The 25,935-nt window shown below is 37.0% G+C and overlaps 1 pseudogene; it reads left to right on the top strand.

Annotated features, from left to right (window-relative positions):
* The first annotated feature begins 15,227 nt into the window (after positions 1-15,227).
* Positions 15,228-15,326, top strand: LOC132232116 (U6 spliceosomal RNA; annotated as a pseudogene).
* Positions 15,327-25,935: the final 10,609 nt, after the last annotated feature.

Genomic DNA, 25,935 nt, shown 5'->3' with positions numbered 1-25,935 from the left:
ATGGATTTTCATTAGAGTGGGCTGGAGGGAGGGAAAAGGCATGAGAGACGGCCACCAGTTTCCCCAGCATCTGCGGAAAACCACAGCAAGCCGCTGGATGCTTGCTAAATTACAAGCCTGGCCCCCAGGCAGTGACTTTTAAAGTGTGCAGTTGAATCTCTTTCAGTGAAAGACTGTGAGATGGGCCATTTTGCCTTCTCCTCTGTGCTGAGCTCTGGGTATTAGTGCAGTGAGTGTTTATCAATAATATTGTAATAAGATTACATGGTGACAGATGATTGCTAGAAGTAGTGGGGTGATCACATTGTAAAGTATACTATAAAAATGTCAAATTGCTATATTGTACACCTGAAACTAATATAACCAATATAAGGTTGTATACCAACTATATCTAAAGGAAAAATCAAATTTAATGAAAGTGACATTGAAAAAAAAAAAAGAACTGCTTCTTTGTTTTCTACAGTCTTGTGGGTCTTCTAACACACACCCTGTTGGCTTTCAGAGCAAGTGTGTCAGGATCTCATGATTTTGATGGGAGTCTGATAAGTAGGGGCACTACATGTGGGGTTCAAACCCTTTGTTCCTCAGGGAGAAGCTAAGAGTTGAGCATTCCCTCCCTATTGTATGGTGCTATGTTAGGTTCATGGCAAGAATGTGTCTCATCCTTTCCTACCTGTTTCAATGTGGGTATTTTCCTATTCATCAGTGTGTAGGAGTTGCTCAGCTAGATCCTGTATCTCTTTTAGAGGAATTGCCCATGTGAGCTGTACATTCAGCACATCTGTAAGGAGGGGGGCTCAGGAGCCTCCGGTGTCACCATCTTGGTTGACTTGTAATGTCTCACAATTGTTCCTTTCTATCCATTCAAAAGAATAGAAAAAGCATCAAATACACAAACATCTTTTTTTATCCTGGAAGCTATTTTTAATTACTTTCTTCAGAAGTGTGTATTATCTTTTCACTGTACTAATTGGCTGTCTTTTACATTGCTCCTAAGAAAATTAATTTTCTATTCATGTAGGTTGAAATCTCTTTTGGAGATCTTCTATACCTAGGTTCTCCCAGTATTCAAACATATGGTTATTGCCATTTTCTGAATGATTCAGAGATGTCCAGTTTTTAATTTTTAGTTAAATTGAGGAAAATTTATAAAAATACTTAAAAACCACCTGGCAATTAAAATGTGCCTTAAAAATTTCTAATAACATTAGTAGACCAGTTTTATTACATGTATTTTAAGCAGAAAATTTGAGACTCAGAGAAGATAAGCCACATATCTAAGATATTTTCATCAGTAAGGAGTTGAGTGAAATTCAAAGACAAATCTATTATTCTCAAGAGTTCTTATGTAACTTTCCCACTATATTGTAAACCATTATACTAGAAAAAAATTACATTCACATAAAACACTTTAATAAAGAAATTAGATTGTCAATATTATTCTTTCATTTCAGGGTGTTATTTTTATTCCTTTAAATATTTTTTTTAAAAAAACTTTCCAGTAGCTTCTGAACTCTTGAAGAAAAGCATCATTAAAAAGATATAAAAGCCAAACACCTGAATTTGATCTCTAAGTCATGAAATTTCTAAATATTATTTTAAAGCCTGCTACCCTTAGGTACACATTTATTTCCCTCAGTCAATACTTACTATACTTTTAAATGAGTCAGACTGTATTTTGTCTTATATGTAATGAATTTTATCTCTTTTGTTAGCTAGCACTTTATCATGTGAGGAAAAATACTTGTATCTTAAGGAAATGTAAAACTACACTTGTTTTTTGTTACTGTAGATACATAGGTTAGTTTGTTTTAATAGCCCATTTCCTTTTTTTTAAATTGTATTAAAATTCACATTACATGACATTTACCATGTTAACTATTTTTAGAGTGACAGTTCAGTGGCATTAAGTATGTTCACAATTTTACATTACCATCTGTCCACAGAACTCTTTTCATATTGCAAAATTGAAATTCTGTACCTATGAAATAATAACTCCCCATTTCCTTCTCTCTACAGGTCCTGATAAGCATCATTTTATTTTCTATTTGTATGACTACTCTTGGTATCGCATATACATGGAATCACAGTGTTTGTCCTTTTAAGACAGATTATTTCCCTCAGCATAATGTCCTTAAAGTTCATCCAAGTTATGACATGTGTCATAATTTCCTTTCTTTTTAAGGCTTAATAATATTACATTTACACTTTTCTTTATCACTCATCTCTCCATGGACACTTGGGCTGCTTCCACCTTTTGGCGAGTTCACATAATGCTGCTACAAACATAAGTGTACAAACATCGATTCAATTTCTTGCTTTGAATTCTTTTGGGAATAAATCCAAAAGCAAAATGTCAGATCATATGGTAGTTCTATTTTAAATACGTATTTTGTAGAACTACCATACTTTTCCCATAATGACTGCACCATTCTACGTTCTGACCAGCAGTGCACCAGTGTTCCAATTTCCTCACATCTTTGCTAATCCTTGTTATTGCATGTGTGTGTGTGTGTGTGTGTGTGTGCTTTATTGTAGTTATCCTAATGGGGGGAGGTAGTGAAGAGCCTATTTGTCACTGAAATATTTACAATATGCATCTTATTTGTTGATCATGCATTTGTACTATTGAATCTAGTTATGGCATTTTACAGGGTTCAAGATTTAGAGATGTGGTGATATGTAATATTACCAATTGGTAGTAAGTTTAATCAAAATCAAAGGAAGACCTAGTTTAGAGAACATTTAAGAATATGTATGCTTTTATTACATTTAAGAACATCAAATATCCTATATAATCCACAACAGAGATGCTATTAATTCTAGGAAATGTTATTAATTTTATCAACATGTACATATCCTTTATTTACAAATCGTATATTTTTTTTAACTTTTTTTAAAAATTTTATTTTATTGCTTACAGTCTTACAAAGGGTATTACATATGTGTCCCTTTATTTCCCCCGCCCTTGACAATCCCCTGGCCTCCCCTACCCCCCAGTGTCTTATGTCCATTGGTTATGCTTATATGCATGCATACAAGTCCTTTGGTTGATTTTTTACACCCCTCCATCCTGCCCCCCACCCCTCCCCGGCCTTCCCGCTACAGTTTGACAATCTGTTTGAGGCTGCTCTGCCTCTGTATCTATTATTGTTCAAAAGTTTATAATGGTCTCTATTATCCATGAATGAGTGAGATCATGTGGTATTTTTCCTTCATTGACTGGCTTATTTCACTTAGCATAATGCTCTCCAGTTCCATCCATGCCGTTGCAAATGGTAAGAGTTCCTTCTTTTTTACAGCAGCATAGTGTTCCATTGTGTAGATGTACCACAGTTTTCTAATCCATTCATCTACTGATGGGCACTTAGGCTGTTTCCAGATTCTAGCTATGGTGAATTGTGCTGCTATGAACATAGGGGTGCATATATCCTTTCTGATTGGTGTTTCTGGTTTCTTGGGATATATTCCTAGAAGTGGGATCACAGGGTCAAATGGGAGTTCCATTTTTAGTTTTTTGAGGAAACTCCATACTGTCTTCCATAGTGGCTGCACCAGTCTGCATTCCCACCAGCAGTGCACAAGTGTTCCTTCTTCTCCACATCCTCTCCAGCACCTGTCGTTTGTTGGTTTGTTGATGATAGCCAGTCTGACAGGTGTGAGATGGTACCTCATTGCTGTTTTGATTTGCATCTCTCGGATGATTAGTGACTTTGAGCATGTTTTCATATGTCTCTTGGCTTTCTGGATGTCCTCTTTTGAAAGGTGTCTATTTAGGTACTTTGCCCATTTTTGATTGGATTGTTTATCTTCCTTTTGTTAAGTTGTATGAGTTCCCTATAAATTTTGGAGATTAGGCCCTTATCAGATATGACATTGGCAAATATGTTTTCCCACGCAGTGGGTTTTCTCGTTGTTTTGTTGATGGTTTCTTTTGCTGTGCAGAAACTTTTTATTTTGATGTAGTCCCATTTGTTCATTTTCTCTTTAGTTTCAAGCGCCCTAGGAGCTGTATCAGTGAAGAAATTGCTTCGGCATATGTCTGAGATTTTGTTACCTTTGGCTTCTTCTAGAATTTTTATGGTTTCCTGCCGTACATTTAAGTCCTTTATCCATTTTGAGTTTATTTTTGTGTATGGTGTAAGTTGGTGATCCAGTTTCATTTTCTTGCATATATCTGTCCAATTTTCCCAACACCATTTATTGAAGAGACCATCTTGGCTCCATTGTATGTTCTTGCCTCCTTTGTCAAATATTAATTGACCATATTGGTTCGGGCCGATTTCTGGGCTCTCTATTCTATTCCATTGATCTATATGCCTGTTCTTGTGCCAGTACCAGGCAGTTTTGAAAACAGTGGCTTTGTAATACAACTTGATATCTGGTATTGAGATCCCACCTACTTTGTTCTTTTTCAGGATTGCTGCAGCTATTCGGGGTCTTTTTTTATTCCAGATGAATTTTTGGAGAGTTCGTTCTAGATCTGTGAAGTATGCCGTTGGTATTTTAATGGGAAGTGCATAGATTGCTTTGGGTAGTATAGACATTTTAATGATGTTGATTCTACCAATCCATGAACACGGTATGTTCTTCCATCGGTTTATGTCTTCCTCTATATCTTTTTTCAACGTCCTGTAGTTTTCTGAGTAGAGGCCTTTTACCTCTTTAGTTAAGTTTATTCCTAGGTAGCTTAATTTTTTTGGTGCGATGGTGAATGGAATTGTTTTTATAATCTCTCTCTCTCTGAAAGTTCACTATTGGTGTATAGAAATGCCTCAGATTTCTTGGGGTTAATTTTGTATCCTGCTACATTGCCAAATTCATGTATTAAGTCTAGTAGCTTTTTGATGGAGTCTCTAGGGTTTTGTATGTATAATATCATGTCGTCTGCAAATAAGGACAGTTTTACTTCCTCTTTTCCAATTTGGATGCCTTTTATTTCTTCTTCTTGCCTAATTGCGATGGCTAATACTTCCAGTACTATGTTGAATAGGAGTGGTGAGAGTGGGCATCCCTGTCTTGTTCCTACAAATCATATATTGATTAAAGCAAATGTTACTACTATAATTTTCTTTTCAATGATTACATACATTTATAAAAGGACATTTAGAAAATTCCAAAAAGCAATGTAAGGAAAGTAATTTCACCATTAAGCTATAACTATTTTAATATTTGTTCATTTTTAATAACATGTTTGTTCTTGCATACACACTCAGATTTATATGCATTTTTATATGTTGCTTAGTCACATATTATATGAGTGTTTTCCTGTCTTATTCAACTGACAAAGTATACATTGAAAATATATTTCTCAGAATACCTGAGTGCTCTTCAATCAATGCAGAATATATAACTATCTCCCTATGGTTTCACAATTAGTTTTTAATATTTTATTATTAATAATAACAGCATGATAATTATCCCAATATTTACATCTGTGTCCCTACAAATAATTATATCCTAGAAGTCAAATTAGTTGGTCAATAGGTACAAACATTTCTAAACCATTCATATAGATCATATTGGCCTGTCATAGAAACTCAACATCCTGGATTTGTCAAATTATTTGTAAAATTCAGGCTAATCATTTTGCAAGAATATTACATAAATTATATTTTGTATATCTCTTACCTCTCATCTAGAGGCTTCATAAATCTATTCACTATGTGACTACTGGGTCAAAGATGCCTCAATTTGCTCATCTGTAAAATAAAAGACAAGGAAAGGAGAAGGAGGGATAGATTATATATTTTCAAATATTTCAACTATATTGGCATTGAATAAATTATAGAATTAATAGATAAACATGACATTATTTGCTGATTTTGCTATGCTCTTACTTAAGGATTTCTTTTTTTCTAATTTTGCAGAATAAAAGTCTTTGTATATCTATAACATTGGGCATTTAATTTTCTTACTCTCAAAAAGTCTGTTAAAAATTAAAAATAAAAACTTGTATTGCTTGATTTTTAGTAAAAATTATATATTTTAAAATAGCATTTTAATAAGATCACCTTACTCCAGCATCAAAATGGTATACTATATAGGGACATTATCCTATATAATAAAAATCTAATATGCAAATTGTCCCGTCGACCAGGAGTTCAACCGGGAGTTCGACCAGGGGGCAGGGCTGGCAGTCCAACCACCTGCAGCCCTTCCCCTAGCCGGCCCTGCCCCTGATTGGCACTGATTAGGGCGGGCTGGCCATACCTCACCCATGCACAAATTTGTGCACCAGGCCTCTAGTCTTTACATAGAGATATATTAGAAATACTTTTTCTTCACTTGTTTTTATAGTATAAATAATGAACTCTGATTCTCTTACTCTTAACACTAGCGAATTATATGTTTTATTACCATATTTACTGTGTAATATAGAGGCCCCGTGCATGAATTTGTGCATGGGTGGGGTCCGGCTGGTCACCGCAGTGAGTCTCATAGCAACTGGTCATTCCGTTGTTCTAGTTGGCTTTTATATATAGATAGATAGTATGTCAACTTATCCATCTTGAATTTTGTTTTATATATAGTTAAAAATCAGCAACAACACATTGCTTCCTACAGTGAATATTTGCAAATCAAGCTTAAGGAATGACAAATTACCTAAGGAGAAAATTAGAAAAGAAACATTTGGAAAACTGGATCAAGGAATTTATTGCTGGTAAGAATATTTGACTTATTTACCTAATAACATAGTTTAAGATAAAAAAGCAAATTTAGTTGCATTCCAAAGAATTAAATACCTAGTAACTGATGCCTGTAGTTTAAAAACCATTATGGAATTTATTTATTTATTTATTTATTTATTTATTTATTTATTTATTTATTTTAAATATATTTTATTGATTTTTTACAGAGAGGAAGGGAGAGAGATAGAGAATTAGAAACATTGATGAGAGAGAAACATCTATCAGCCGCCTCCTGCACATCTCCCACCAGGGACGTGCCCGCAACCCAGGTACATGCCCTTGACCGGAATCGAACCCGGGACCCTTCAGTCTGCAGGCCGACGCTCTATCCACTGAGCCAAACCGGTTTTGGCAGAAAAACCATTATGGAATTTATTTAATAGACAAATAAAAGTGTGGAATTTTTATTTCAAATCTGATTCTCTTTATATGGAAAAATTTTCTTATTTTTTCTGAAGGTGATTCTTAAGTCACAGGACTTATATTTTTAGAAAATTTTAGAATCCATTTTAACACCATGTTATTTGATTCTTATTTTTACTATTCACATCAATTTTTCCTCAGCATTTTCCTCACTCTCTCTCATTCTTTAAGAAGGAGAACTTTGTTTACTGTTGGTTTAAAGTAAAACGCATCACATATTAATAAACAGAGCTGTGTTGGCTGTGGAGGAGCTGTATGTTGTTCCACAGATGCCTAACAGGGGAGCCACAAAGAAAAAGATGACACACAAGATAGAAAAATATTTGAACTTGACTGCTAACCATAGGTTTATGGGAGGGAGAAGGGAATTTCTGCTCTATTGGGAACAAAATTTCTCTGTAACTTTTATTCTTAGGAGCCCTAGTCAGAGGAGTGTTTTGGGATTTTTCAAATTCAATTCAGTTTTTTGTTCAGCAAATAGACTATGGGTAGGAGTCAGTAAGATATAGATGTGTAAAGCAGTCCTGCCCTTAAGAAGCTTAAGTTAAGGTGTTGGGGCCGACGGGGGGGGGGGGGGGGGGGGGAGATGGGCAAGCAGGAAGGAGACTTTACTATTGCAATGATTTACAAGAGAACAGGTGGGTAATACAGAGGAAAAGGGTGGGTGAGGAAAGTTTCTCAAAAGAAATACATGCCCAAGCATGTTCTAAAGGGCATTTTAGTTAAAGAATTACAAACTGATAGGTGAGAGTAAGGGACCTTTCAAATAAAGGAGAACAACATAGATAATAGAAGAGAGGTATAAAATAACAGCAATTAAAAAACAAACAAACACAAAAAAAACAAGTATTTTACTGTGTGGCATAAAATACATAAGGGGAGTTAGTTGAAAATAAGACTGGGAAACTAATTTCCTGCGTTATATTATTCAAGGCTATGGATATTATGCTAGGTCTTGGACTTGCCCCGGAGTCTATAAAAAGGCACTAAAAATGGTCAATAAGGATACAAAGTCCCTATCCTGTGGGACCAGAAGGAAAGACAAGCCTTCAACAGGTTTTGCAATAAGAGTTAAGCTGATAAATTAACAGATCATGAACTGGAAAACAGTGCAAAGAATTATATATATATATATATATATATATATATATATATATATATATATATATATGAAGTAAGGACTGAAGGGATGATTTCTTTTATATAAAAAAAAGATTAAAAAATCACCACCATCTTTCAACTTTGTGACTTAGATGATTAGATGTTTAATAGTTCGTAACAACCAAAGTAGGGACTGGAGGATGAAGCTGAAGTTTGCAGGTCATGGATGACAACTTGAATTTTGAATTCTTGGCATTAAGGTACTAATTTACACTTAAAAAGAGGTATCTAACAGATTATTTAAAATTGTTTAAAATTTAAAAATGAAGTAACAGGATAGCAGTGTTCTGTGTTTTCTTGGAGTCTATATTTGTCTATGTGGCATCCACTAATTAATTACACAACCTAACCAAAGGCTAACATTCTTTTTTCTCCTGTGATCTACAGTTCATACTCTGAAACCTTTCCTAACTCACACACCATGCTAGTGTCCTCCTTGCCCTCAATCAATCCAGGGCCAGGTACCACACAGCTAGGGACAGCCCTTATACCTGAAGGCCAACCAGAACTATTCAAACTAGTCAATCCTAAACTGTTTACTCCATGATTACCCCAACAAAAGCTCTGATTTGGGCTTCCATGTCACTCGAGTTTCTCTTAACAAAATCTGGTTCCTTTCCCTGTGGCCCCGAGTGGCATGGCATGCCCCATTCCCCCTGGGAAATGTAAGGAACAAATTACTCTTTCAAAGGCAGTTGTTTCCATGTGTGTCATCTTACTGATTAGAACAAATCCTGATTAAGTCCTGATTAAAATAAATCCTGAGTATAAATCTTGAAGCAAGCAGTCACTGGAGAAGGTAAGAAGAGAGCGTGGCTCCAAAATGCAAGCTTGGAGAGTAGAGGGCATCAGGGCATCAGGGTATCAGAGAATAGAATTAATGATAAGAGAAAGACTAGAAGATCTAGGCCTTTATTTTTTAAAATAAAGATACTTGTTTACCTTATTAGTTAAAATAAGGAAGGACTAAAAAAATGTTCACTGCTTTGCAAAGTAAAGTTATTACCAATGACTTTAGGAAGCATTTCATGGGTTTTGTAGGATTCAAAGACAGATTAGAGATTATTTAAGTACTAGGGGCCCAGTGCACAAATTCGTGTACCTTGAAAGAAGCTGTGGGCCACGAGGCTGTGATGGGCACAGGGGCGGGACTCGGCCCATCCTCCATGCCCCCACCCCACCCCTCCCACCTTGGCTCCCAGTTCCCCTGTCTGCCAGCAGCCCTACTCTCTCCGCTGCTGCTCCCATGCACTGACAGTACCGGCTCCACTCTTACCCGCTGACAGCACGGAGCAATTGGGGCAGGTGCCAGCAGTGGGTGCAAGCAGGGCCGGTGCTGTCAGCGGGTGCGAGGCTGGGCGCCAGCAGCGGGTGTGTAGTAACCACCACAGGCTCGCCCCAATGACAGTGGCCGGCATCCGTCTGGAGCCCCTGCTCACCTGCTTCACCGTCCTGCTGCAGCCAATGCCCGCCATGTTGCACATGCACCCCGTGGTGGTCATTGCACATCATAGCAACCGGTTGTTCGGTTGTTCCGCCATTCTGTCTACTTGCATATTAGGGTTTTATATATAGAGATGTCGTTTCCCCTGCTAATCTTTTCTTTCTTCATATAAAACTCATCAAAAGCTGTGATTTCTGATCTTTAAGAACATAACTCAACATATAATTTGTAATAGTCAGGATATTAGGTAAGCGCACTTTATATAATATTTGCCTTCACTCTATATATTTAGAAACAGAATTTCTCAACTACAGTGTGATGATTAGGGAAAGAAAAAAATATGAGAACTGAATTATAGACATAAAAAAGCTTTTTTGAAAGAATTGAGTGCATGAGTAAATTATCACTAAACATGAAGTCAAATTCAATAGACATTGAAATTCACAAATTTATAGTTCTGGACAAAATTTAGCAATATAATTATACTTCCTAATTTTAAAGGGGGAAATGAAATTTTAAAAAGCTAAGGACCCACTACCCCAAGTGTTCTGGTTATTTGCATGATGCTTTCCTACTACTGCACGGCACATGGCCTTTAAGTCATTTTCCATTAGTTCTTTTATCTAGTTTGCTCCCCTTCATGAAAAATGCCTGACATTATCCTGTAATTATAAGATATGATAGATGAGTCCTTGCTTACTATTCCATTTGGCAATAGATTCTTCTTTTCTTCAGGAGAAAAAACAATCCCTTGGTGTTTTTTATTTTATTTTTTCTTTTTGACTATGGAATTGTCCTGTTTTATCTGATTGTGGTAAAAGCAATTGTGGATAGTGAGGTAATGACATATATAGATTTTTTTTTGTTGTTTTTTGGATAGCTGTGGTGATAGTAAGGTGGTTAGAAAATTTTACAAGGGTTAGGAATAGACAGACAATTGACCTCAGAATTTACCACAAATACACTGACAACAAAAAAGAATAATGAATAATTGATCTTGAACTAAAATTTTATAAGTTAAGTAATGAAAAAATTGTTAGTGATATGTATTCCAGAGATTGTACATATTTAAGACCCCCACCCTGCAAAAGAATCTATGATAATTATTGCAAATTGTCTACCTTATGGTAAGTTAATATTAGGAAAAAACACTTCTGAAATAAATTTTTATTGGCCTTTCTCTTTCTTAAAAATCTCTCCCTATTCCAACATTCTTTCCATTTTATGTTTCTTTCCCATTTTCCTCTGCTTAGTGAAAGTACACAGCTATTGATTACAGTTGCCCCTAACAGCCTGAGCAGCAGAGTTAGACCAGGCTCAGAGAAAAGAAATTGCTTGTCAAATGGAAATAAATGACTTCCAGTCTTGATGCTAATCAGAGAATTGTTTCCTGTATCCTTCTAATGAGGCCTTTGAAAGCGTTTTGAGATCACAACAAGGTGGAACAAACAGGGTGTGTTTCCTCAAGAAGCCTATCAGGAAGGAGAGAGAGGGAGGGAGGTAGGAGGGAGGGAGGGAGGGAGGAGAGAGAGAGAGAGAGAGAGAGAGAGAGAGAGAGAGAGAGAGAGAGAAAGTGGAGAGAGAAGAAAGCAGTGGAACATGGAACTTCACCCTCTGGCATTATTGATTGCTTTTGTACATATGTTTTTAAGTTAACTGTTTGGGAAACTACATTATTTACACCTGTTTTTTGTGTTCAATTATAAAAAAAAAACACACTTTATTTTGAACTAAATTGAGACATTGCAAAAATGGTACAACTTCCCTCAACCAGCTTCCTCTAATGCTAACATCTAACATAACCAAAGAACAATGATCAGAACCAGGCAATGAACATTTGCACAATATTATTACTAACATCTCTGCTGTATTTAAATATCACCAGTATTTCCTCCAATGTTTTTTCTTCTGTTCCTACATTCTATCGAGGCTTTACCTTGTGATTGGTTATTTCTTTTTAGTCTCCTGCAGTCTGTTAGAACTCCCTAATATCCCCTTGTCTTTCATGACCTTGATACTTTAAAGATTATTGATCAGGTATTTTTCAGGTGTTCCTGAAACTGGGGTTAAGCTAATTTAAACATGTTTTCTAATGTATGGCTGAAATATGCATTATTGAATATCAATGGTAGTAGCTAGCTGTGTTTTTTAATTTTTTGGTATCTTCTACTCAAGATACTTTATATTTTGAAATCCCTTCTCTGCAGTTCTTGCTCTGATTTGCCCAGTTACTTTTTCCTCCAGGTTTTGAGAGGGTTTACTTTTTCTGGTGCTAACACTAACTCACACACAGGCCTTTAGCTCGTGTCTCTACTCTGATCTCCTTGGTTTTTGTTCTTGTTTTTCTTTTTTTGTGTGTGTGGGGGGGGGTGTCAATCTGTGCAGCTGGATATACAGAGGGCAGAGATGGGGTGGGGACATTTGAGACTGGGGCATTTGTCTTTATTTTATTTTCTTTACATCCAATTATTTTCTTGTTTTTGATTTCCATGTCTTCAAGTCATTTTGAAGTTTGGCTTTGAATTTTCCACGGTGAGAAATTATTGAGGAGAATGGGGAAGCTGTTTATTACACATTTGTTTCCTGTAGCTATCTACAGTTCTTTTATAATAACAGTATATGTTCCCAAGTGATATACAAACAAACTAATAAACAACTTCCAAAAGTGTCAAGCACTGTTCATCTGCAATATCTAAAGCTACCTGAAAATTGTGGCTGAGATCTTGGTGTCTGAAAGTAGGCAGAGGAGGTACAGGGGTCCCTGTAAAGGAGTGATAACAAGACATGCAGGTTTATGGTTGATATCCTCACGAGGGCATGTGTTTTGAAATTGAACATATCTCTGAATTGCTAGATGCATGATCCTGAGCAAATTTACTAACTTTTGTTAAGTCTCAGATTCTTCCTCTATACAATCTCCAGGTTTTGGAGAGAAATAATGGGATATTGTGCTACAAGTATCTAACAAGAGTGCCTGATATATAGTAGGTATTCAACAATATTCTTTAACTTACAATTTTATTTTTTCTTCTTCACATTTTTTGTTGCTATAATGCATGATCTGGAATATTCCTTCTTTCTCACATTCCTATGTGTTTTTCCCATTATAACACAAATTTCTCATCACTCTCCAATTCTGGCCAATATTAAGGCACCAATCTTAGCACATTCTGAGATCCATAATTCTCAATATACAGAATCAACTTTAGTTCTCATTGTAAGTTTTTTACCATATAAAAGTTACATTCTGATATCCAATCACCAGCTCAATCTATTGATACTGAATCTAGTTAGGCTCAGTTGAGATTTGTGGTACTTAAAAGTGATTTCCAACCTGACCCGTGTTGTTCGGTGGTTAGAAAATTGGTCCACACACCAAAGAATTGCTGGTTCGAAACCCAGTCAAGGACATATAGCTGGGTTACAGTTCTGAACCCTAGCCCTGGTTGGGGTGTGTGCAGGAGGCAACAACCAATATGTCTCTCTCATATTGATGTTTCTCTCTCTCTCTTTCTCTCTCCCTCCCTCCCTTCCACACTCTCTAAAAATCAATGGATGCTGCAGATTAACAAAACAAAAATTAAATAAATTAATAAATAAATTAATTAACACATAAAAATAAGTTATTCCCATTTTCTGGTCATTTTAATGCTTGGTTACTGGACTCTGCAAAAAATCCATTAACTTAAATCTCACTGCAATTCTGCACCATTCTGGTCTGAGCTTACACCCCTTTTTAGAAATTTTTCCCCCTATTTCTTTTTTAAACTCTCCATTCAGTCCACTCAACTCTATTAAATACAAATTAAGTTAATTCAAATTAATTGAGTTACGTTTCAGACATTTCAGTTCCTTCTTACAGAGCAAATGCCATAGACCAGACATTGTGCTTATCGCTGAGAAAATAAAGTTGCTTAAGAAGCTGAAAGTCTCTTGACAACCAGTTTAAACACAAAGCAATATTGTCATACCAGTGGGACTGATGTGATAAAATGGTCTCACAGAGGACAAGTGATGAATTCTACCCGGGTTTTGGGGTAGGGTCCAAGAGGGAGTGATTTTAGAACTGATTTCTGTAAAATAAGTAGGATTTTACCAAAGATAAAATGGTGGTGGCAGTAGGCATTAAGAGCATTATATACATTATATATAGATGGTCACAGGTTATGTATTAGTCAGTGATTTATAAACACAGCCCTTAAAGGTCTAAACTTTTCCTGAAGACGTCAGAAGTTATCAAAAGGGCATTGCTTAAAGGGAAAAAGAAAAAAGATAGTTTCAAGACTGGACATTGTTGACATAAGCCAATTATATATATATAATGTTTTTTAATTGATTTCAGAGAGGAAGAGAGAGATAGAAACATCAATGATGAGAGAGAATCATTGATTGGCTATCTCCTGTATGGCCCCTCTAGGCATGTGCCCTTGACCAGAATCGAACCTGGGACCCTTTAGTCCATAGGACGACACTCTAGCCACTGAGCCAAACCAGCTAGGGCTAAGCCAATTATTTTATATTAAAAAAAAAAAAAAACCCAAAAAACCACTGAACCATAAGTTTCAAAGATCTAGCTGATTTTCACCCTCATAAAATAGTCTCCTTTCTCTCAAGTCTCACTGTTATTTAATATATTCATGCTTTATTTTCTTCTTTATCACTTTTATGATTTCTCTTCATATCTTAGTCTTAGCTCAATTTTTCTTTCATTTATTGTTTAGCTTGTGTTATGCTCTTCATTCTAATCAGTCTGGCTTCCCACTGTCCATCAACTATCTGCTTGCCTCATATATATGAGCACTTTCAATTATGTAGACTAATTAGATAGAGAAAGCATTGTTGGTATTTAAAAAAAGGATATGAATGAGATGGGTTATTATGGAAATTCTGACCTAGAGCAGCTTATAAAAGCTCAGCATTTTCCATCTTTTGTAATAAACCCACCTCATGCTTATTTTTTCTTCTCCTTGGTCTCTTAAAAAAAGAAGCATGACTCTGTGGAGAATTTAGAGGAAGAGCAACTCAGATTTCATCATGTTACTTTCCCTCTAGAAGTGAAGGCAATGACTTTAGAAGCTCTGGCTGAAGATGAAAGAGCCTTATCAGCCTACTTTCCTGAAAGACTGGGTAGTTCTTCCCTATCCTAATCCACTGGACTCAAAGTGACTGAATAATAAAGTTGTGTGTGTTAAGGCATAGGGATTTGAAGGCTTATTACAGAAGTCAGCATTATAAATCACCAGATACTAGAGACATATACTTCTGTCCCTTTTTACCTAAGTTCTTTGTTTTAAGGTCCATAAAACAAGTCTTGAAACATTTCTAGGAAACTTATGTGGCTAAAGAGACTTAAACAAACAAATACACATAGCTCTGAATAGATATGCCATTTGTTTGTTTGTTTTATTGGGAATTATCTCCAAGCAAACACCAAATTGACTGGATTTACAAATAGGATTTTTAGGTAGAAAGATAAGAACAGTTATTTAAAGTACACAACACTGGACTCGCTTCAGCAGCACATATACTGAAACTGTTGTGATACACAGATTAGCATGGCCCCTATGCAGGGATGACACACACTTTTGTGAATGTCCCATATTTTTAAAAAAGTATTTTAAAAAAATGAAGTGCAGGCTGATACTCCTGGCAGTGTGGGTGTACAGAAGCAGAAAGATTGTCTTGGAAACCTAGAGCATAATCTGAATACACTATGGCAAAGTATGCCGGGGCTGACCAGCAGATCCTGAGCGACAGATGAATGGATTACTCCGACACAAAGTTTGCTGTGAACGAGAGGGCTAAGGGACTGCCTGGCTAAAGTAACCAGACAGCCTCAATTGCCTGTCTCATTAGCTTTTTATTGTAGCAGCAGGGTAAGTAATATTGGGAGGACACATGTGTTTGTAGTGTCCTTTAAGCAAGGACACCCAAAAGGTTAAGCATAAGGATTCTAGTAAACACCTGAGGGGTCTGCTCGTGCACAGACTTGTTTGGAAAGGTCAAGGAATAATTAGGGGCACCACCTTGGACACTCCCCTAAGTTGGAATTGTGATAAACAGGGCAGGCAGCCTCCCACATACTTCCCTTTTCTCAGAATGTCCTCCTTACAACTTTCCAACCAAGTCTTCTGTGCTCCCCAACAAAAGTATATCATTAAATTAAAAGGAAAACAATAATACTTTATTTTTTTTTATTGCTTAAAGTATTACAAAGGGTATTACATATGTATCCATTTTATCCCCCCGCCCTAGACAGTCCCCTAGCCTCCCCTATTCCCCAGTGTCTTATGTCCATTGGTTATGCTTATATGCATGCATACAAGTCCTTTAGTTGATCTCTTACCCCCCTACCTCCTGCCCCCCAACCCTCCCCGGCCTTCCCACTGCAGTTTGACAATCTGTTTGAGGCAGCTCTGCCTCTGTATCTATTATTGTTCAAAAGTTTATAATGGTCTCTATTGTCCATGAATGAGTGAGATCATGTGGTATTTTTCCTTTATTGACTGGCTTATTTCACTTAGCATAATGCTCTCCAGTTCCATCCATGACGTTGCAAATGGTAAGAGTTCCTTCCTTTTTACAGCAGCATAGTATTCCATCGTGTAGATGTACCACAGTTTTCTAATCCATTCATCTACTGATGGGCACTTAGGCTGTTTCCAGATCTTAGCTATGGTGAATTGTGCTGCTATGAACATAGGGGTGCATATATCCTTTCTGATTGGTGTTTCTGGTTTCTTGGGATATATTCCTAGAAGTGGGATCACAGGGTCAAATGGGAGTTCCATTTTCAGTTTTTTAAGGAAACTCCATACTGTCTTCCATAGTGGCTGCACCAGTCTGCATTCCCACCAGCAGTGCACAAGTGTTCCTTTTTCTCCACATCCTCTCCAGCACTTGTCGTTTGTTGATTTGTTGATGATAGCCAGTCTGACAGGTGTGAGATGGTACCTCATTGCTGTTTTGATTTGCATCTCTCGGATGATTAGTGACTTTGAGCATGTTTTCATATGTCTCTTGGCTTTCTGAATGTCCTCTTTTGAAAGGTGTCTATTTAGGTACTTTGCCCATTTTTTGATTGGATTGTTTATCTTCCTTTTGTTAAGTTGTATGAGTTCCCTATAAATTTTGGAGATTAGGCCCTTATCAGATATGTCATTGGCAAATATATTTTCCCACACATTGGGTTTTCTCGTTGTTTTGTTGATGGTTTCTTTTGCTGTGCAGAAGCTTTTTATTTTGATGTAGTCCCATTTGTTCATTTTTTCTTTAGTTTCAAGTGCCCTAGGAGCTGTATCAGTGAAGAAATTGCTTCGGCATATGTCTGAGATTTTCTTGCCTTTGGATTCTTCTAGAATTTTTATGGTATCCTGTCGAACATTTAAGTCCTTTATCCATTTTGAGTTTATTTTTGTGTATGGTGTAAGTTGGTGGTCTAGTTTCATTTTCTTGCATATATCTGTCCAATTTTCCCAACACCATTTATTGAAGAGACTATCTTGGCTCCATTGTATGTTCTTGCCTCCTTTGTCAAATATTAATTGAGCATATTGGTTCGGGCCGATTTCTGGGCTCTCTATTCTATTCCATTGATCTATATGCCTATTCTTGTGCCAGTACCAGGCAGTTTTGAGAACAGTGGCTTTGTAATACAACTTGATATCTGGTATTGAGATCCCACCTACTTTGTTCTTTTTCAGGATTGCTGCAGCTATTCGGGGTCTTTTTTTATTCCAGATGAATTTTTGGAAAGTTCGTTCTAGATCTCTGAAGTATGCTGTTGGTACTTTAATGGGAAGTGCGTTGAATTTATAGATTGCTTTGGGTAGTATGGACATTTTAATGATGTTGATTCTACCAATCCATGAACACGGTATGTTCTTCCATCTGTTTATGTCTTCCTCTATGTCTTTTTTCAACGTCCTGTAGTTTTCTGAGTAGAGGTCTTTTACCTCTTTAGTTAAGTTTATCCCTAGGTAGCTTAATTTTTTTGGTGCGATGGTAAATGGGATTGTTTTTATAATCTCTCTTTCTGAAAGTTCACTATTGGTGTATAGAAATGCCTCAGATTTCTTGGGGTTAATTTTGTATCCTGCTACATTGCCAAATTCATGTATTAAGTCTAGTAGCTTTTTGATGGAATCTCTAGGGTTTTGTATGTATAATATCATGTCGTCTGCAAATAAGGACAGTTTTACTTCCTCTTTTCCAATTTGGATGCCTTTTATTTCTTCTTCTTGCCGAATTGCAATGGCTAACACTTCCAGTACTATGTTGAACAGGAGTGGTGAGAGGGGGCATCCCTGTCTTGTTCCTGTTCTTAGGGGAAATGGTGTTAGTTTTTGTCCGTTGAGTCTGATGTTGGCTGTGGGCCTGTCATATATGGCTTTTATTATGTTGAGGTATGATCCTTCTACTCCCACCTTGCTGAGAGTTTTTATCAAAAATGGGTGTTGAATTTTTCAAATGCTTTTTCTGCATCAATTGATATGACCATGTGGTTTTTTTCTTTCAATTTGTTTATGTGATGTATCACGTTTATTGATTTGCGGATATTGTACCATCCTTGCATCCCTGGGATAAATCCTACTTGGTCATGGTGTATGATCTTTCTGATGTACTGCTGGATCCGATTTGCTAAGATTTTGTTGAGGATTTTGGCATCTATGTTCATGAGGGATATTGGCCTGTAATTCTCTTTCATTGTGTTGTCTTTACCTGGTTTTGGTATTAGAGTGATGCTGGCTTCATAGAATGAGCTTGGAAGTGTTCCTTCCTCTTGAATTTTTTGTAGTAGTCTGAGGAGGATAGGTTTTAGTTCTTCCTTGAATGTTTGGTAAAACTCCCCTGTGAAGCCGTCTGGTCCTGGGCTTTTGTTTGATGGAAGCTTTTTGATGACTGCTTCAATTTCTTCCATAGTTATTGGCCTGTTGAGATTTTTAGATTCTTCCTGATTGAGTTTTGGAATGCTGTATTTTTCTAGGAATTTGTCCATTTCCTCCAGGTTGTCTAGTTTGTTGGAGTAAAGCTGTCCATAGTATTTTTTAACAATCATTTGTATTTCTGTGGGGTCTGTTGTTATTTCGCCTCTATCGTTTCTGATTTTATTTATTTGGGTCCTCTCTCTCTGCTTCTTGGTGAGTCTGGCTAGAGGTTTATCAATCTTGTTTATCCTTTCAAAGAACCAGCTCTTGGTTTCATTGATTTTCTGTATTGTTTTTTTTGGTCTCTATGTCATTTATTTCTGCTCTAATCTTTATTATCTCCTTCCTTCTGCTCACTCTGGGGTTTTCTTGTTGCTCTCTTTCTAATTCTTTGAGTTGTAGAGTTAGATGATTTACTACCATTTTTTCTTGTTTTTTGAGGTAGGCCTGTAGAGCTATAAACTTCCCTCTCAGGACTGCTTTCAATGTGTCCCATAGGTTTTGGATTGTTGTGTTTTCATTGTCATTAGTTTCCAGGATGTTTTTAATTTCTTCTTTGATCTCATTGGTAACCCAATCAATATTTAATAGCATGCTATTCAGCTTCCAGGTGTTTGAGTATTTTGGGTTGTTTTTATTGTAGTTTATTTCTAATATTATGCCATCGTGGTCTGCGAAGACGCTTTTTATGATTTCAATCTTCTTGAATTTGGGGATACTTTGCTTGTGACCCAATATGTGGTCTATTTTTGAATATGTCCCATGAGCACCTGAGAAGAACGTATATTCTCTGGCTTTGGGGTGAAGTGTTCTGAAGATGTCTATTAAGTCCATCTGATCTAGTGAGTCATTTAGGATTGCTGTATCTTTGCTGGTTTTTTGTCTATAGGACTTATCCAGTGCTGTCAATGGTGTATTAAAGTCCCCTACTATGATTGTATTGTTGTCGATCTCTCCTTTGATATTTTCCAGGAGTTTTTTTATGAATTTGGGTGCTCCTACATTGGGTGCATATATGTTTACCAGGGTTATATCTTCTTGTTGTATTGATCCCTTTAGTATTATGAAGTGGCCTTCCTTATCTCTTGTTAAGGCCTTCACTTTGAGGTCTATTTTGTCCGATATAAGTATTGCTACCCCAGCTTTCTTTTCCTTTCCATTTGCCTGAAAGATATTTTTCCATCCTTTCACTTTCAGTCTGTGTGAGTCCCTTCTAATGAGGTGGGTTTCTTGTAGACAGCAGATGTATGGGTCATGTTTTTTTATCCATTCAGCCACTCGATGTCTTTTGGTTGGAGCATTTAGTCCGTTTACGTTTAAAGTTATTATTGAAAGGTACTTGTTTGTAGCCATTTCTTTTTTTGTGTGGCTGTTTTCTTTCTGAGCTTTTTATTTCTTATTTTTATACCAGTCCCTTTAGCATTCCTTGATTGCTGGCTTGGTGGTGACAAACTCCCTTAGTCTTTTTTTGTCTGTGAAGCTTCTTATTTCCCCTTCAAGTTTGAATGATAGCCTTGCTGGATAGAGTATTCTTGGATTCAGTCCTTTGCTTTGCATCACTTTGTAAATTTCAGTCCATTCTTTTCTGGCCTGATGTGTTTCTTTTGAGAAGTCATTAGACAATCTAATGGGAGATCCCTTGTATGTAACTTTCCGTCTCTCTCTTGCAGCCTGTAAGATTCTCTCTTTGTCCTGAACATTTGCCATGGTGATTATGATGTGTCTTGGTGTGGGTCTTTTCGGGTTCACCTTGTTTGGGACTCTCTGGGCTTGTGTGACTTTTTTCTTCCCCACCTCAGGAAAGTTTTCTGATATTATTTCTTCGAGTAGGTTTTCTAATCCTTGTTCATCCTTCTGTTGTTCTGGTACTCCTATTATTCGTACGTTGTTTCGTTTCATGTTGTCCCAAAGCTCCCTTAGGCTCTCCTCCTGTCTTTTAATTTTTTTCTCCAATTGCAGTACATTTTGGGTGTGTTTTGCTTCCTTGTCTTCTAATTCACTTATTCGGTCCTCCGCTTCTCCTAGTCTACTGTTGATACTTTCAATGGAGTTTTTCATTGCAGCTATATCACTCTTCATTTCTTCTTGGGTCTTACTTAGGTTGTTGATTTTTTCATCTGTTTCTTCTAGCTTCTTCCATATGTTATCGATTTTTTCATCTGTTTCTTCTTGCTTCTTGCAGAGGTTGTCGATTTTTTCCTCCATCCGGTTTATGCACTCTAGGATCCTTATTCTGAATTCTTTATCTGTCATGTTGCATGCCTCTGTATTACTTAGCTGCTTTTCTGGAGAGTCCTCCTTCTCTTTCCTTTGGGGGTTTCTTTGTCTACCCATGTTTGATCTCACTGACATATCTGGACGTTGAGTTGTTCAGTGGTTGCTCCCTTGGTGGCAGTGACTCCTTGGTCTGTGGTTGCTCTTCGGGCGGTTGCGGTAGCAGCTGCTCTTCAGTTGTCAGCAGCTCCTCTGGTGGGTGCTGTTCACAGCTGTGGTGGTTCTTCCGGGTGGTGGGGCGAGGTTTCACGTACAGCTGCTGTTCCTCAGCAGAGGATGAGGTGCTCAGGAGGTTGCTGTTGCTTGGATCTGCTGCGTTGATTTAAAGGCACAAAATACAACACAACAAGGCACCACGTACCAGGCACTATACACAAATATATTCACGATATTAATAACCCCAATTAAAGGTGACCACCTGAATTAAGAGAATTAGGGGATAAGGAAGAAGGAAGAGAAAAAGATAAAAGAGAAAAAGGAAAAGAAAAGTAGGGACCAAAAAAAGGGAGTGCAAAAATGAAATTGGGAAAAAGGAAGGGGGAAAATAAAAGCGAGAAAAGAAAAGGAAAAAAAAAAGAGCGAAAAGAGAGAATGAAGTGGAAGAGGGAGGAGACTTTTTATATGAGGAGAATACTCCTATAGAACAGCCATTAATCCCAACAAATTCCAGCAACAGCTCCCTGGATATGAATGCAAACTAGAAACAACCAATAATATAACGATGAAAATAGAATGGTGAACACTAATCCCAAAATAAAATAAAGAAAAAATAAAATGGCACTTTAAAAAATGGTAAAATGGTAGCAGTAATAATACTGGTTAAAAATAAGAAGGTAGTAATTAAAAGGGTAAAATCAGGTGATGGAAAAAGAAGAAAAGAAAGAAAAAAACAAAAAAAGAAAAAAAAAAGAACAGAAAAAAAAGAATGAAAAAAAATTGGTTTCTTAGTTAAAAAGTGAAAAAAGAAAAAAAAATTGCAGCAGTGGAGGTCCTTCGTTTCTTCTATTCTTCAGTGTGGCTCGCCTTAGACCTTCCAGGTATTCAGGAGAGTGTTGAGTTTCCCTGCGATATACTGTTCCTCTGTGTTGTAAACCACAGTCCTTATTTTAAAGCATGCCGCATTTATTTCCCAGACTGCCTTATTTTGTGTTTAGCAAAGAGTCAGTTTGTGGGTCAGCCTCTGGGTGGCAGTGTTCTGGGGTTGGCCTCTGAGGCTATAGGGCCTCTCTGTCCAGTGGAAGTTCACTGCCCAGAGCTGACTGCGTAATAGTTAGTTACCAGCGCTATGTTGTTGCTGGGATTGAAAATCCCCCTATAGGCCAGACCCTGTTAACTCCCAGGGACTGATCAGGTTATCTTAATCCTTGATCTCGTACAGGGTGGAATCTGGGTGTGGCTGTGCTCCTTGCCTGGGGGCTGGGGGGAGGAGACTCACTCTCAGGAGCGGGTGGCTGCCCCAGTCCTGGGCTCAGGGGTGTCTCAGCACTCAATTCGCTGCCACCTCTCCCGGCTCCCCCTCTCTCCCCAGTCTCTCCCCAGATTCCACTCCTCAGCACACTCTCCCTCTCTTCAGCACAGGTGAGTGTCTGTATCCGAAATGTCCCATGAACAGGATTCAGTGAAAACAAACAAACAAATGCCGGCCGCGGAAACGGGGAAGGCTTGGTTTCTGTGAGCTTCTTCTCTTACCGGGACTGCATGGTCAGGTCAGCTCTTCAGGCTGCCCCCTTTAGGCTCAGTCCTCCGTGATCACAGAACCCAGCTCTCAATTTCCCTGGCGGCGCCAGGAATCCCGCGGTTCTCCTTTCCCCCGTCAGGGGCTGTGCCTGTCCCAAGGGACGCGGCTGTCTGCCACGTGGTCTCCCTCCGACTCTCTGGGCTCAGAGGTCTGGCAAACTTTCCTGCCCAAATCCCTGGGTTTTTTTTACCTTTCCAGGGGAGTTCTGCTCTTCCCGGCTGCAAACCCTCTCACCAGCTGAGCAATTTTGCCAATTCGGTGTGAGTGTTACTAGCTTCAGCTGCTCGCTCCATTTGCTCCGGGACACGACCTGGGACACGTCTGCCTATATCGCCGCCATCTTCCAAATTCAACAATAATACTTTATATGTATCCACATATTTACCATTTTCAGTGCTTTTCATTCTTTCCAGCAGATCTGAGTGTTTATCTGAAATTATTTTGTTTTAGCCCAAAAAACGTCCTTAATTATATCTTATAATGCAGAGCTGTAGGCATCAAATTCTCTTAGTTTTAAAACTGAAAATGTATTTTATCTGAATCTTTGAAGGATGTTTTTGCTATGTATAGAATTCTGTATTGACAGTTGATTTTTGTTTTGCTTTGTTTTTTAAACCTTTTACTTTTCAAAGATGTCTGGTCTCCATTGTTTCAATTAAGAACTCTTTAATTATTTACATCATTGTTGACCTATTATTACGTGTTTCTGAGAACTGTCGATATCTTTTTATTATCTTGGTTTCATCAGTTTCTGGATAATACGTCTAGGTGTGTTTTTTATTTTATTTTATTTATTCTATTTAAAATTTGGTAGACATTTAAAGTCTGTAAATCTATGTCTCTCCCCAAATTTGAAAATTCAGGGCTATTATTACTTAGAAACGTTTTCTTCCCCGTTGTTTCTATTCTCTCTTTTGGGGATGTTTGTTATTACTCAACAGGTCCCCCCAAATATTCATTGAGAAAAAAAAAATTCATACCTCTGTTCCCGATATTTTTGTTTCTTCTTCCCTTGGTGAATGGCTAGAATCTTCAGCACAATGTTAAATCAAGTGGTGAAAGTGAATACTCTTGTCCTTTTTCTGATAATAGAGGGAAAATTAGGTCCTTTTGTTATTAAATATGATGTTAGCTATAGGTTTTTCATATATTTTTAGTCATATTGGGGATATTACTTTCCATTCCTAGTGTGCGTGTTTAATCAGAATTAATGTTGGTTTTTTAAAAAATGCTTTTCTATCTTTTTCATTTATTATATTTATTTATTTTTTAGTTTGATAATGGGTTGAATTACAGTGATCGATTTCCTAATATTAGGTGGCGACTCATTTCTACTATAAAATGACATAATCATGGTATATTAATACTCTCATATTCATTATATATTTAATTTGCTAAAATTTGTCTAGAATTTTACATCTATATTCATGAGGGATATTAGTCTGTATATTACTTTTTAAATAATGTATTTATATAATATTTTTATCACAGGGTAATGCAAGCATCACAGCATGAGTTGGGAAAAATAACCTCTTAAGTTTTTCAGACTTTGTGTTTAATGCTAGTATTTCTTCCTTCAATGTTTGGTTACTTGGAAAGCCAAGTGGATTGAAAAATTTTTGTGGAAAGAATTTTAAATACAAATTAAATTTCTTTAAACGATGTAGGGCTACTTAGTTATCTACATCTTTCATTGTAGTTTAATTATTTTATAAAATGTGTCTATTTCATTTAAGATGCCAAACTCATAGGCATAAAGATGTCCATAATATTATTTTTGTTTGTTTATTCATTTCTTTTTTAAAGTTTATTTTATTATTTAAACTGTTACAAATAGTAGTACATATGTCTCCTTTTTCCCCATTGACCTTCCCCCAACCTCCCCTGCCCCTCCCCTCCCCCCCAGAACAAGCCCTCCCCGCCCCAGTGTCTTGCGTCCATTGGTTATGCTTATATGCATGCATACAAGTCCTTCGGTTGATCTCTTACCTCCTCCTCCCCAGCATTTCCACTATAGTTTGACAGTTTGTTCGATGCTTCTCTGCCTTTGTATCTATTTTTGTTCATCAGTTTATAATGTTCTTTATTATCCATAAATGAGTGAGATCATGTGGTATTTTTCTTTCACTGATTGGCTTATTTCACTTAGCATAATGCTCTCCAGTTCCATCCATGCCATTGCAAATGGTAAGAATTCCTTCTTTTTTACATCAGCATAATATTCCATTGTGTAGATGTACCACAGTTTTCTAATCCATTCATCTGCTGATGGGCATTTAGGCTGTTTCCAAATCTTAGCTATTGTAAATTGTGCTGCTATGAATATATGAGTGCATATATACTTTCTGATTGGTGTTTCTGGTTTCTTGGGATATATTCCTAGAGGTGGTATTACTGGGTCAAATGGCAGTTCCATTTTTAATTTTTTTTGAGGAAACGCCATACTGTCTTCCACAGTGGCTGCATCAGTCTGCCTTCCCACCAGCAGTGCACAAGGGTTCCTTTTACTCCGCATCCTCTCCAACACTTGTCGTTTGTTGATTTGTTGGTGATAGCCATTCTGACAGGTGTGAGGTGGTACCTCATTGTTGTTTTAATTTGCATCTCTCAGATGATTAGTGACTTTGAGCATGTTTTCATATATTTCCTGGCCTTCTGTATGTCCTCTTTCAAAAAGTGTCTATTTAGGTCCTTTGCTCATTTTTTTATTGGATTGTTTATCTTCCTTTTGTTAAGTTGTATGAGTTCCCTGTAAATGTTGGAGATTAAACCCTTATTGGGGATGACACTGGCAAATATGTTCTCCCATGCAGTAGGCTTTCTTGTTGTTTTGTTGATGGTTTCCTTTGCTGTGCAAAAGCTTTTTATTTTGATGTAGTCCCATTTGTTTATTTTCTCTTTAGTTTCCATTGCCCTAGGAGCTGTATTGGTGAAGATATTGCTATGACAAATATCTTCTATTTTGCTGCCTATGGCTTCTCATAATATTAATTTATTACCCTTTTGAATCTATAGAATCTATAGTGACAACACCTCTTTCATTTCTGATACCTGTAATCTGTCTATTCTCCTTTCTTAATCTGCTTTACTAGAGGCCTGTTGGTTTTCTCAAAGAAGTAGCTTTTTCACTGTCATTACTTTTTTATTTTATATTTTTCTCTTTTCTATTACATTGATGTCTGCTCTGATGTTTATTATTCCATTTTCTACTTACTTTTGATTTAATTTGTTTTATTTTTTCTAGTTTCTTAAGGTAGAAGCTAAAATCACTTCTTC

This window comes from Myotis daubentonii, chromosome 3 (genome assembly GCF_963259705.1).
Source record: "Myotis daubentonii chromosome 3, mMyoDau2.1, whole genome shotgun sequence".
In the NCBI taxonomy this organism is placed as follows: domain Eukaryota; kingdom Metazoa; phylum Chordata; class Mammalia; order Chiroptera; family Vespertilionidae; genus Myotis; species Myotis daubentonii.
This window is presented reverse-complemented; position numbering and strand designations above follow the sequence as displayed.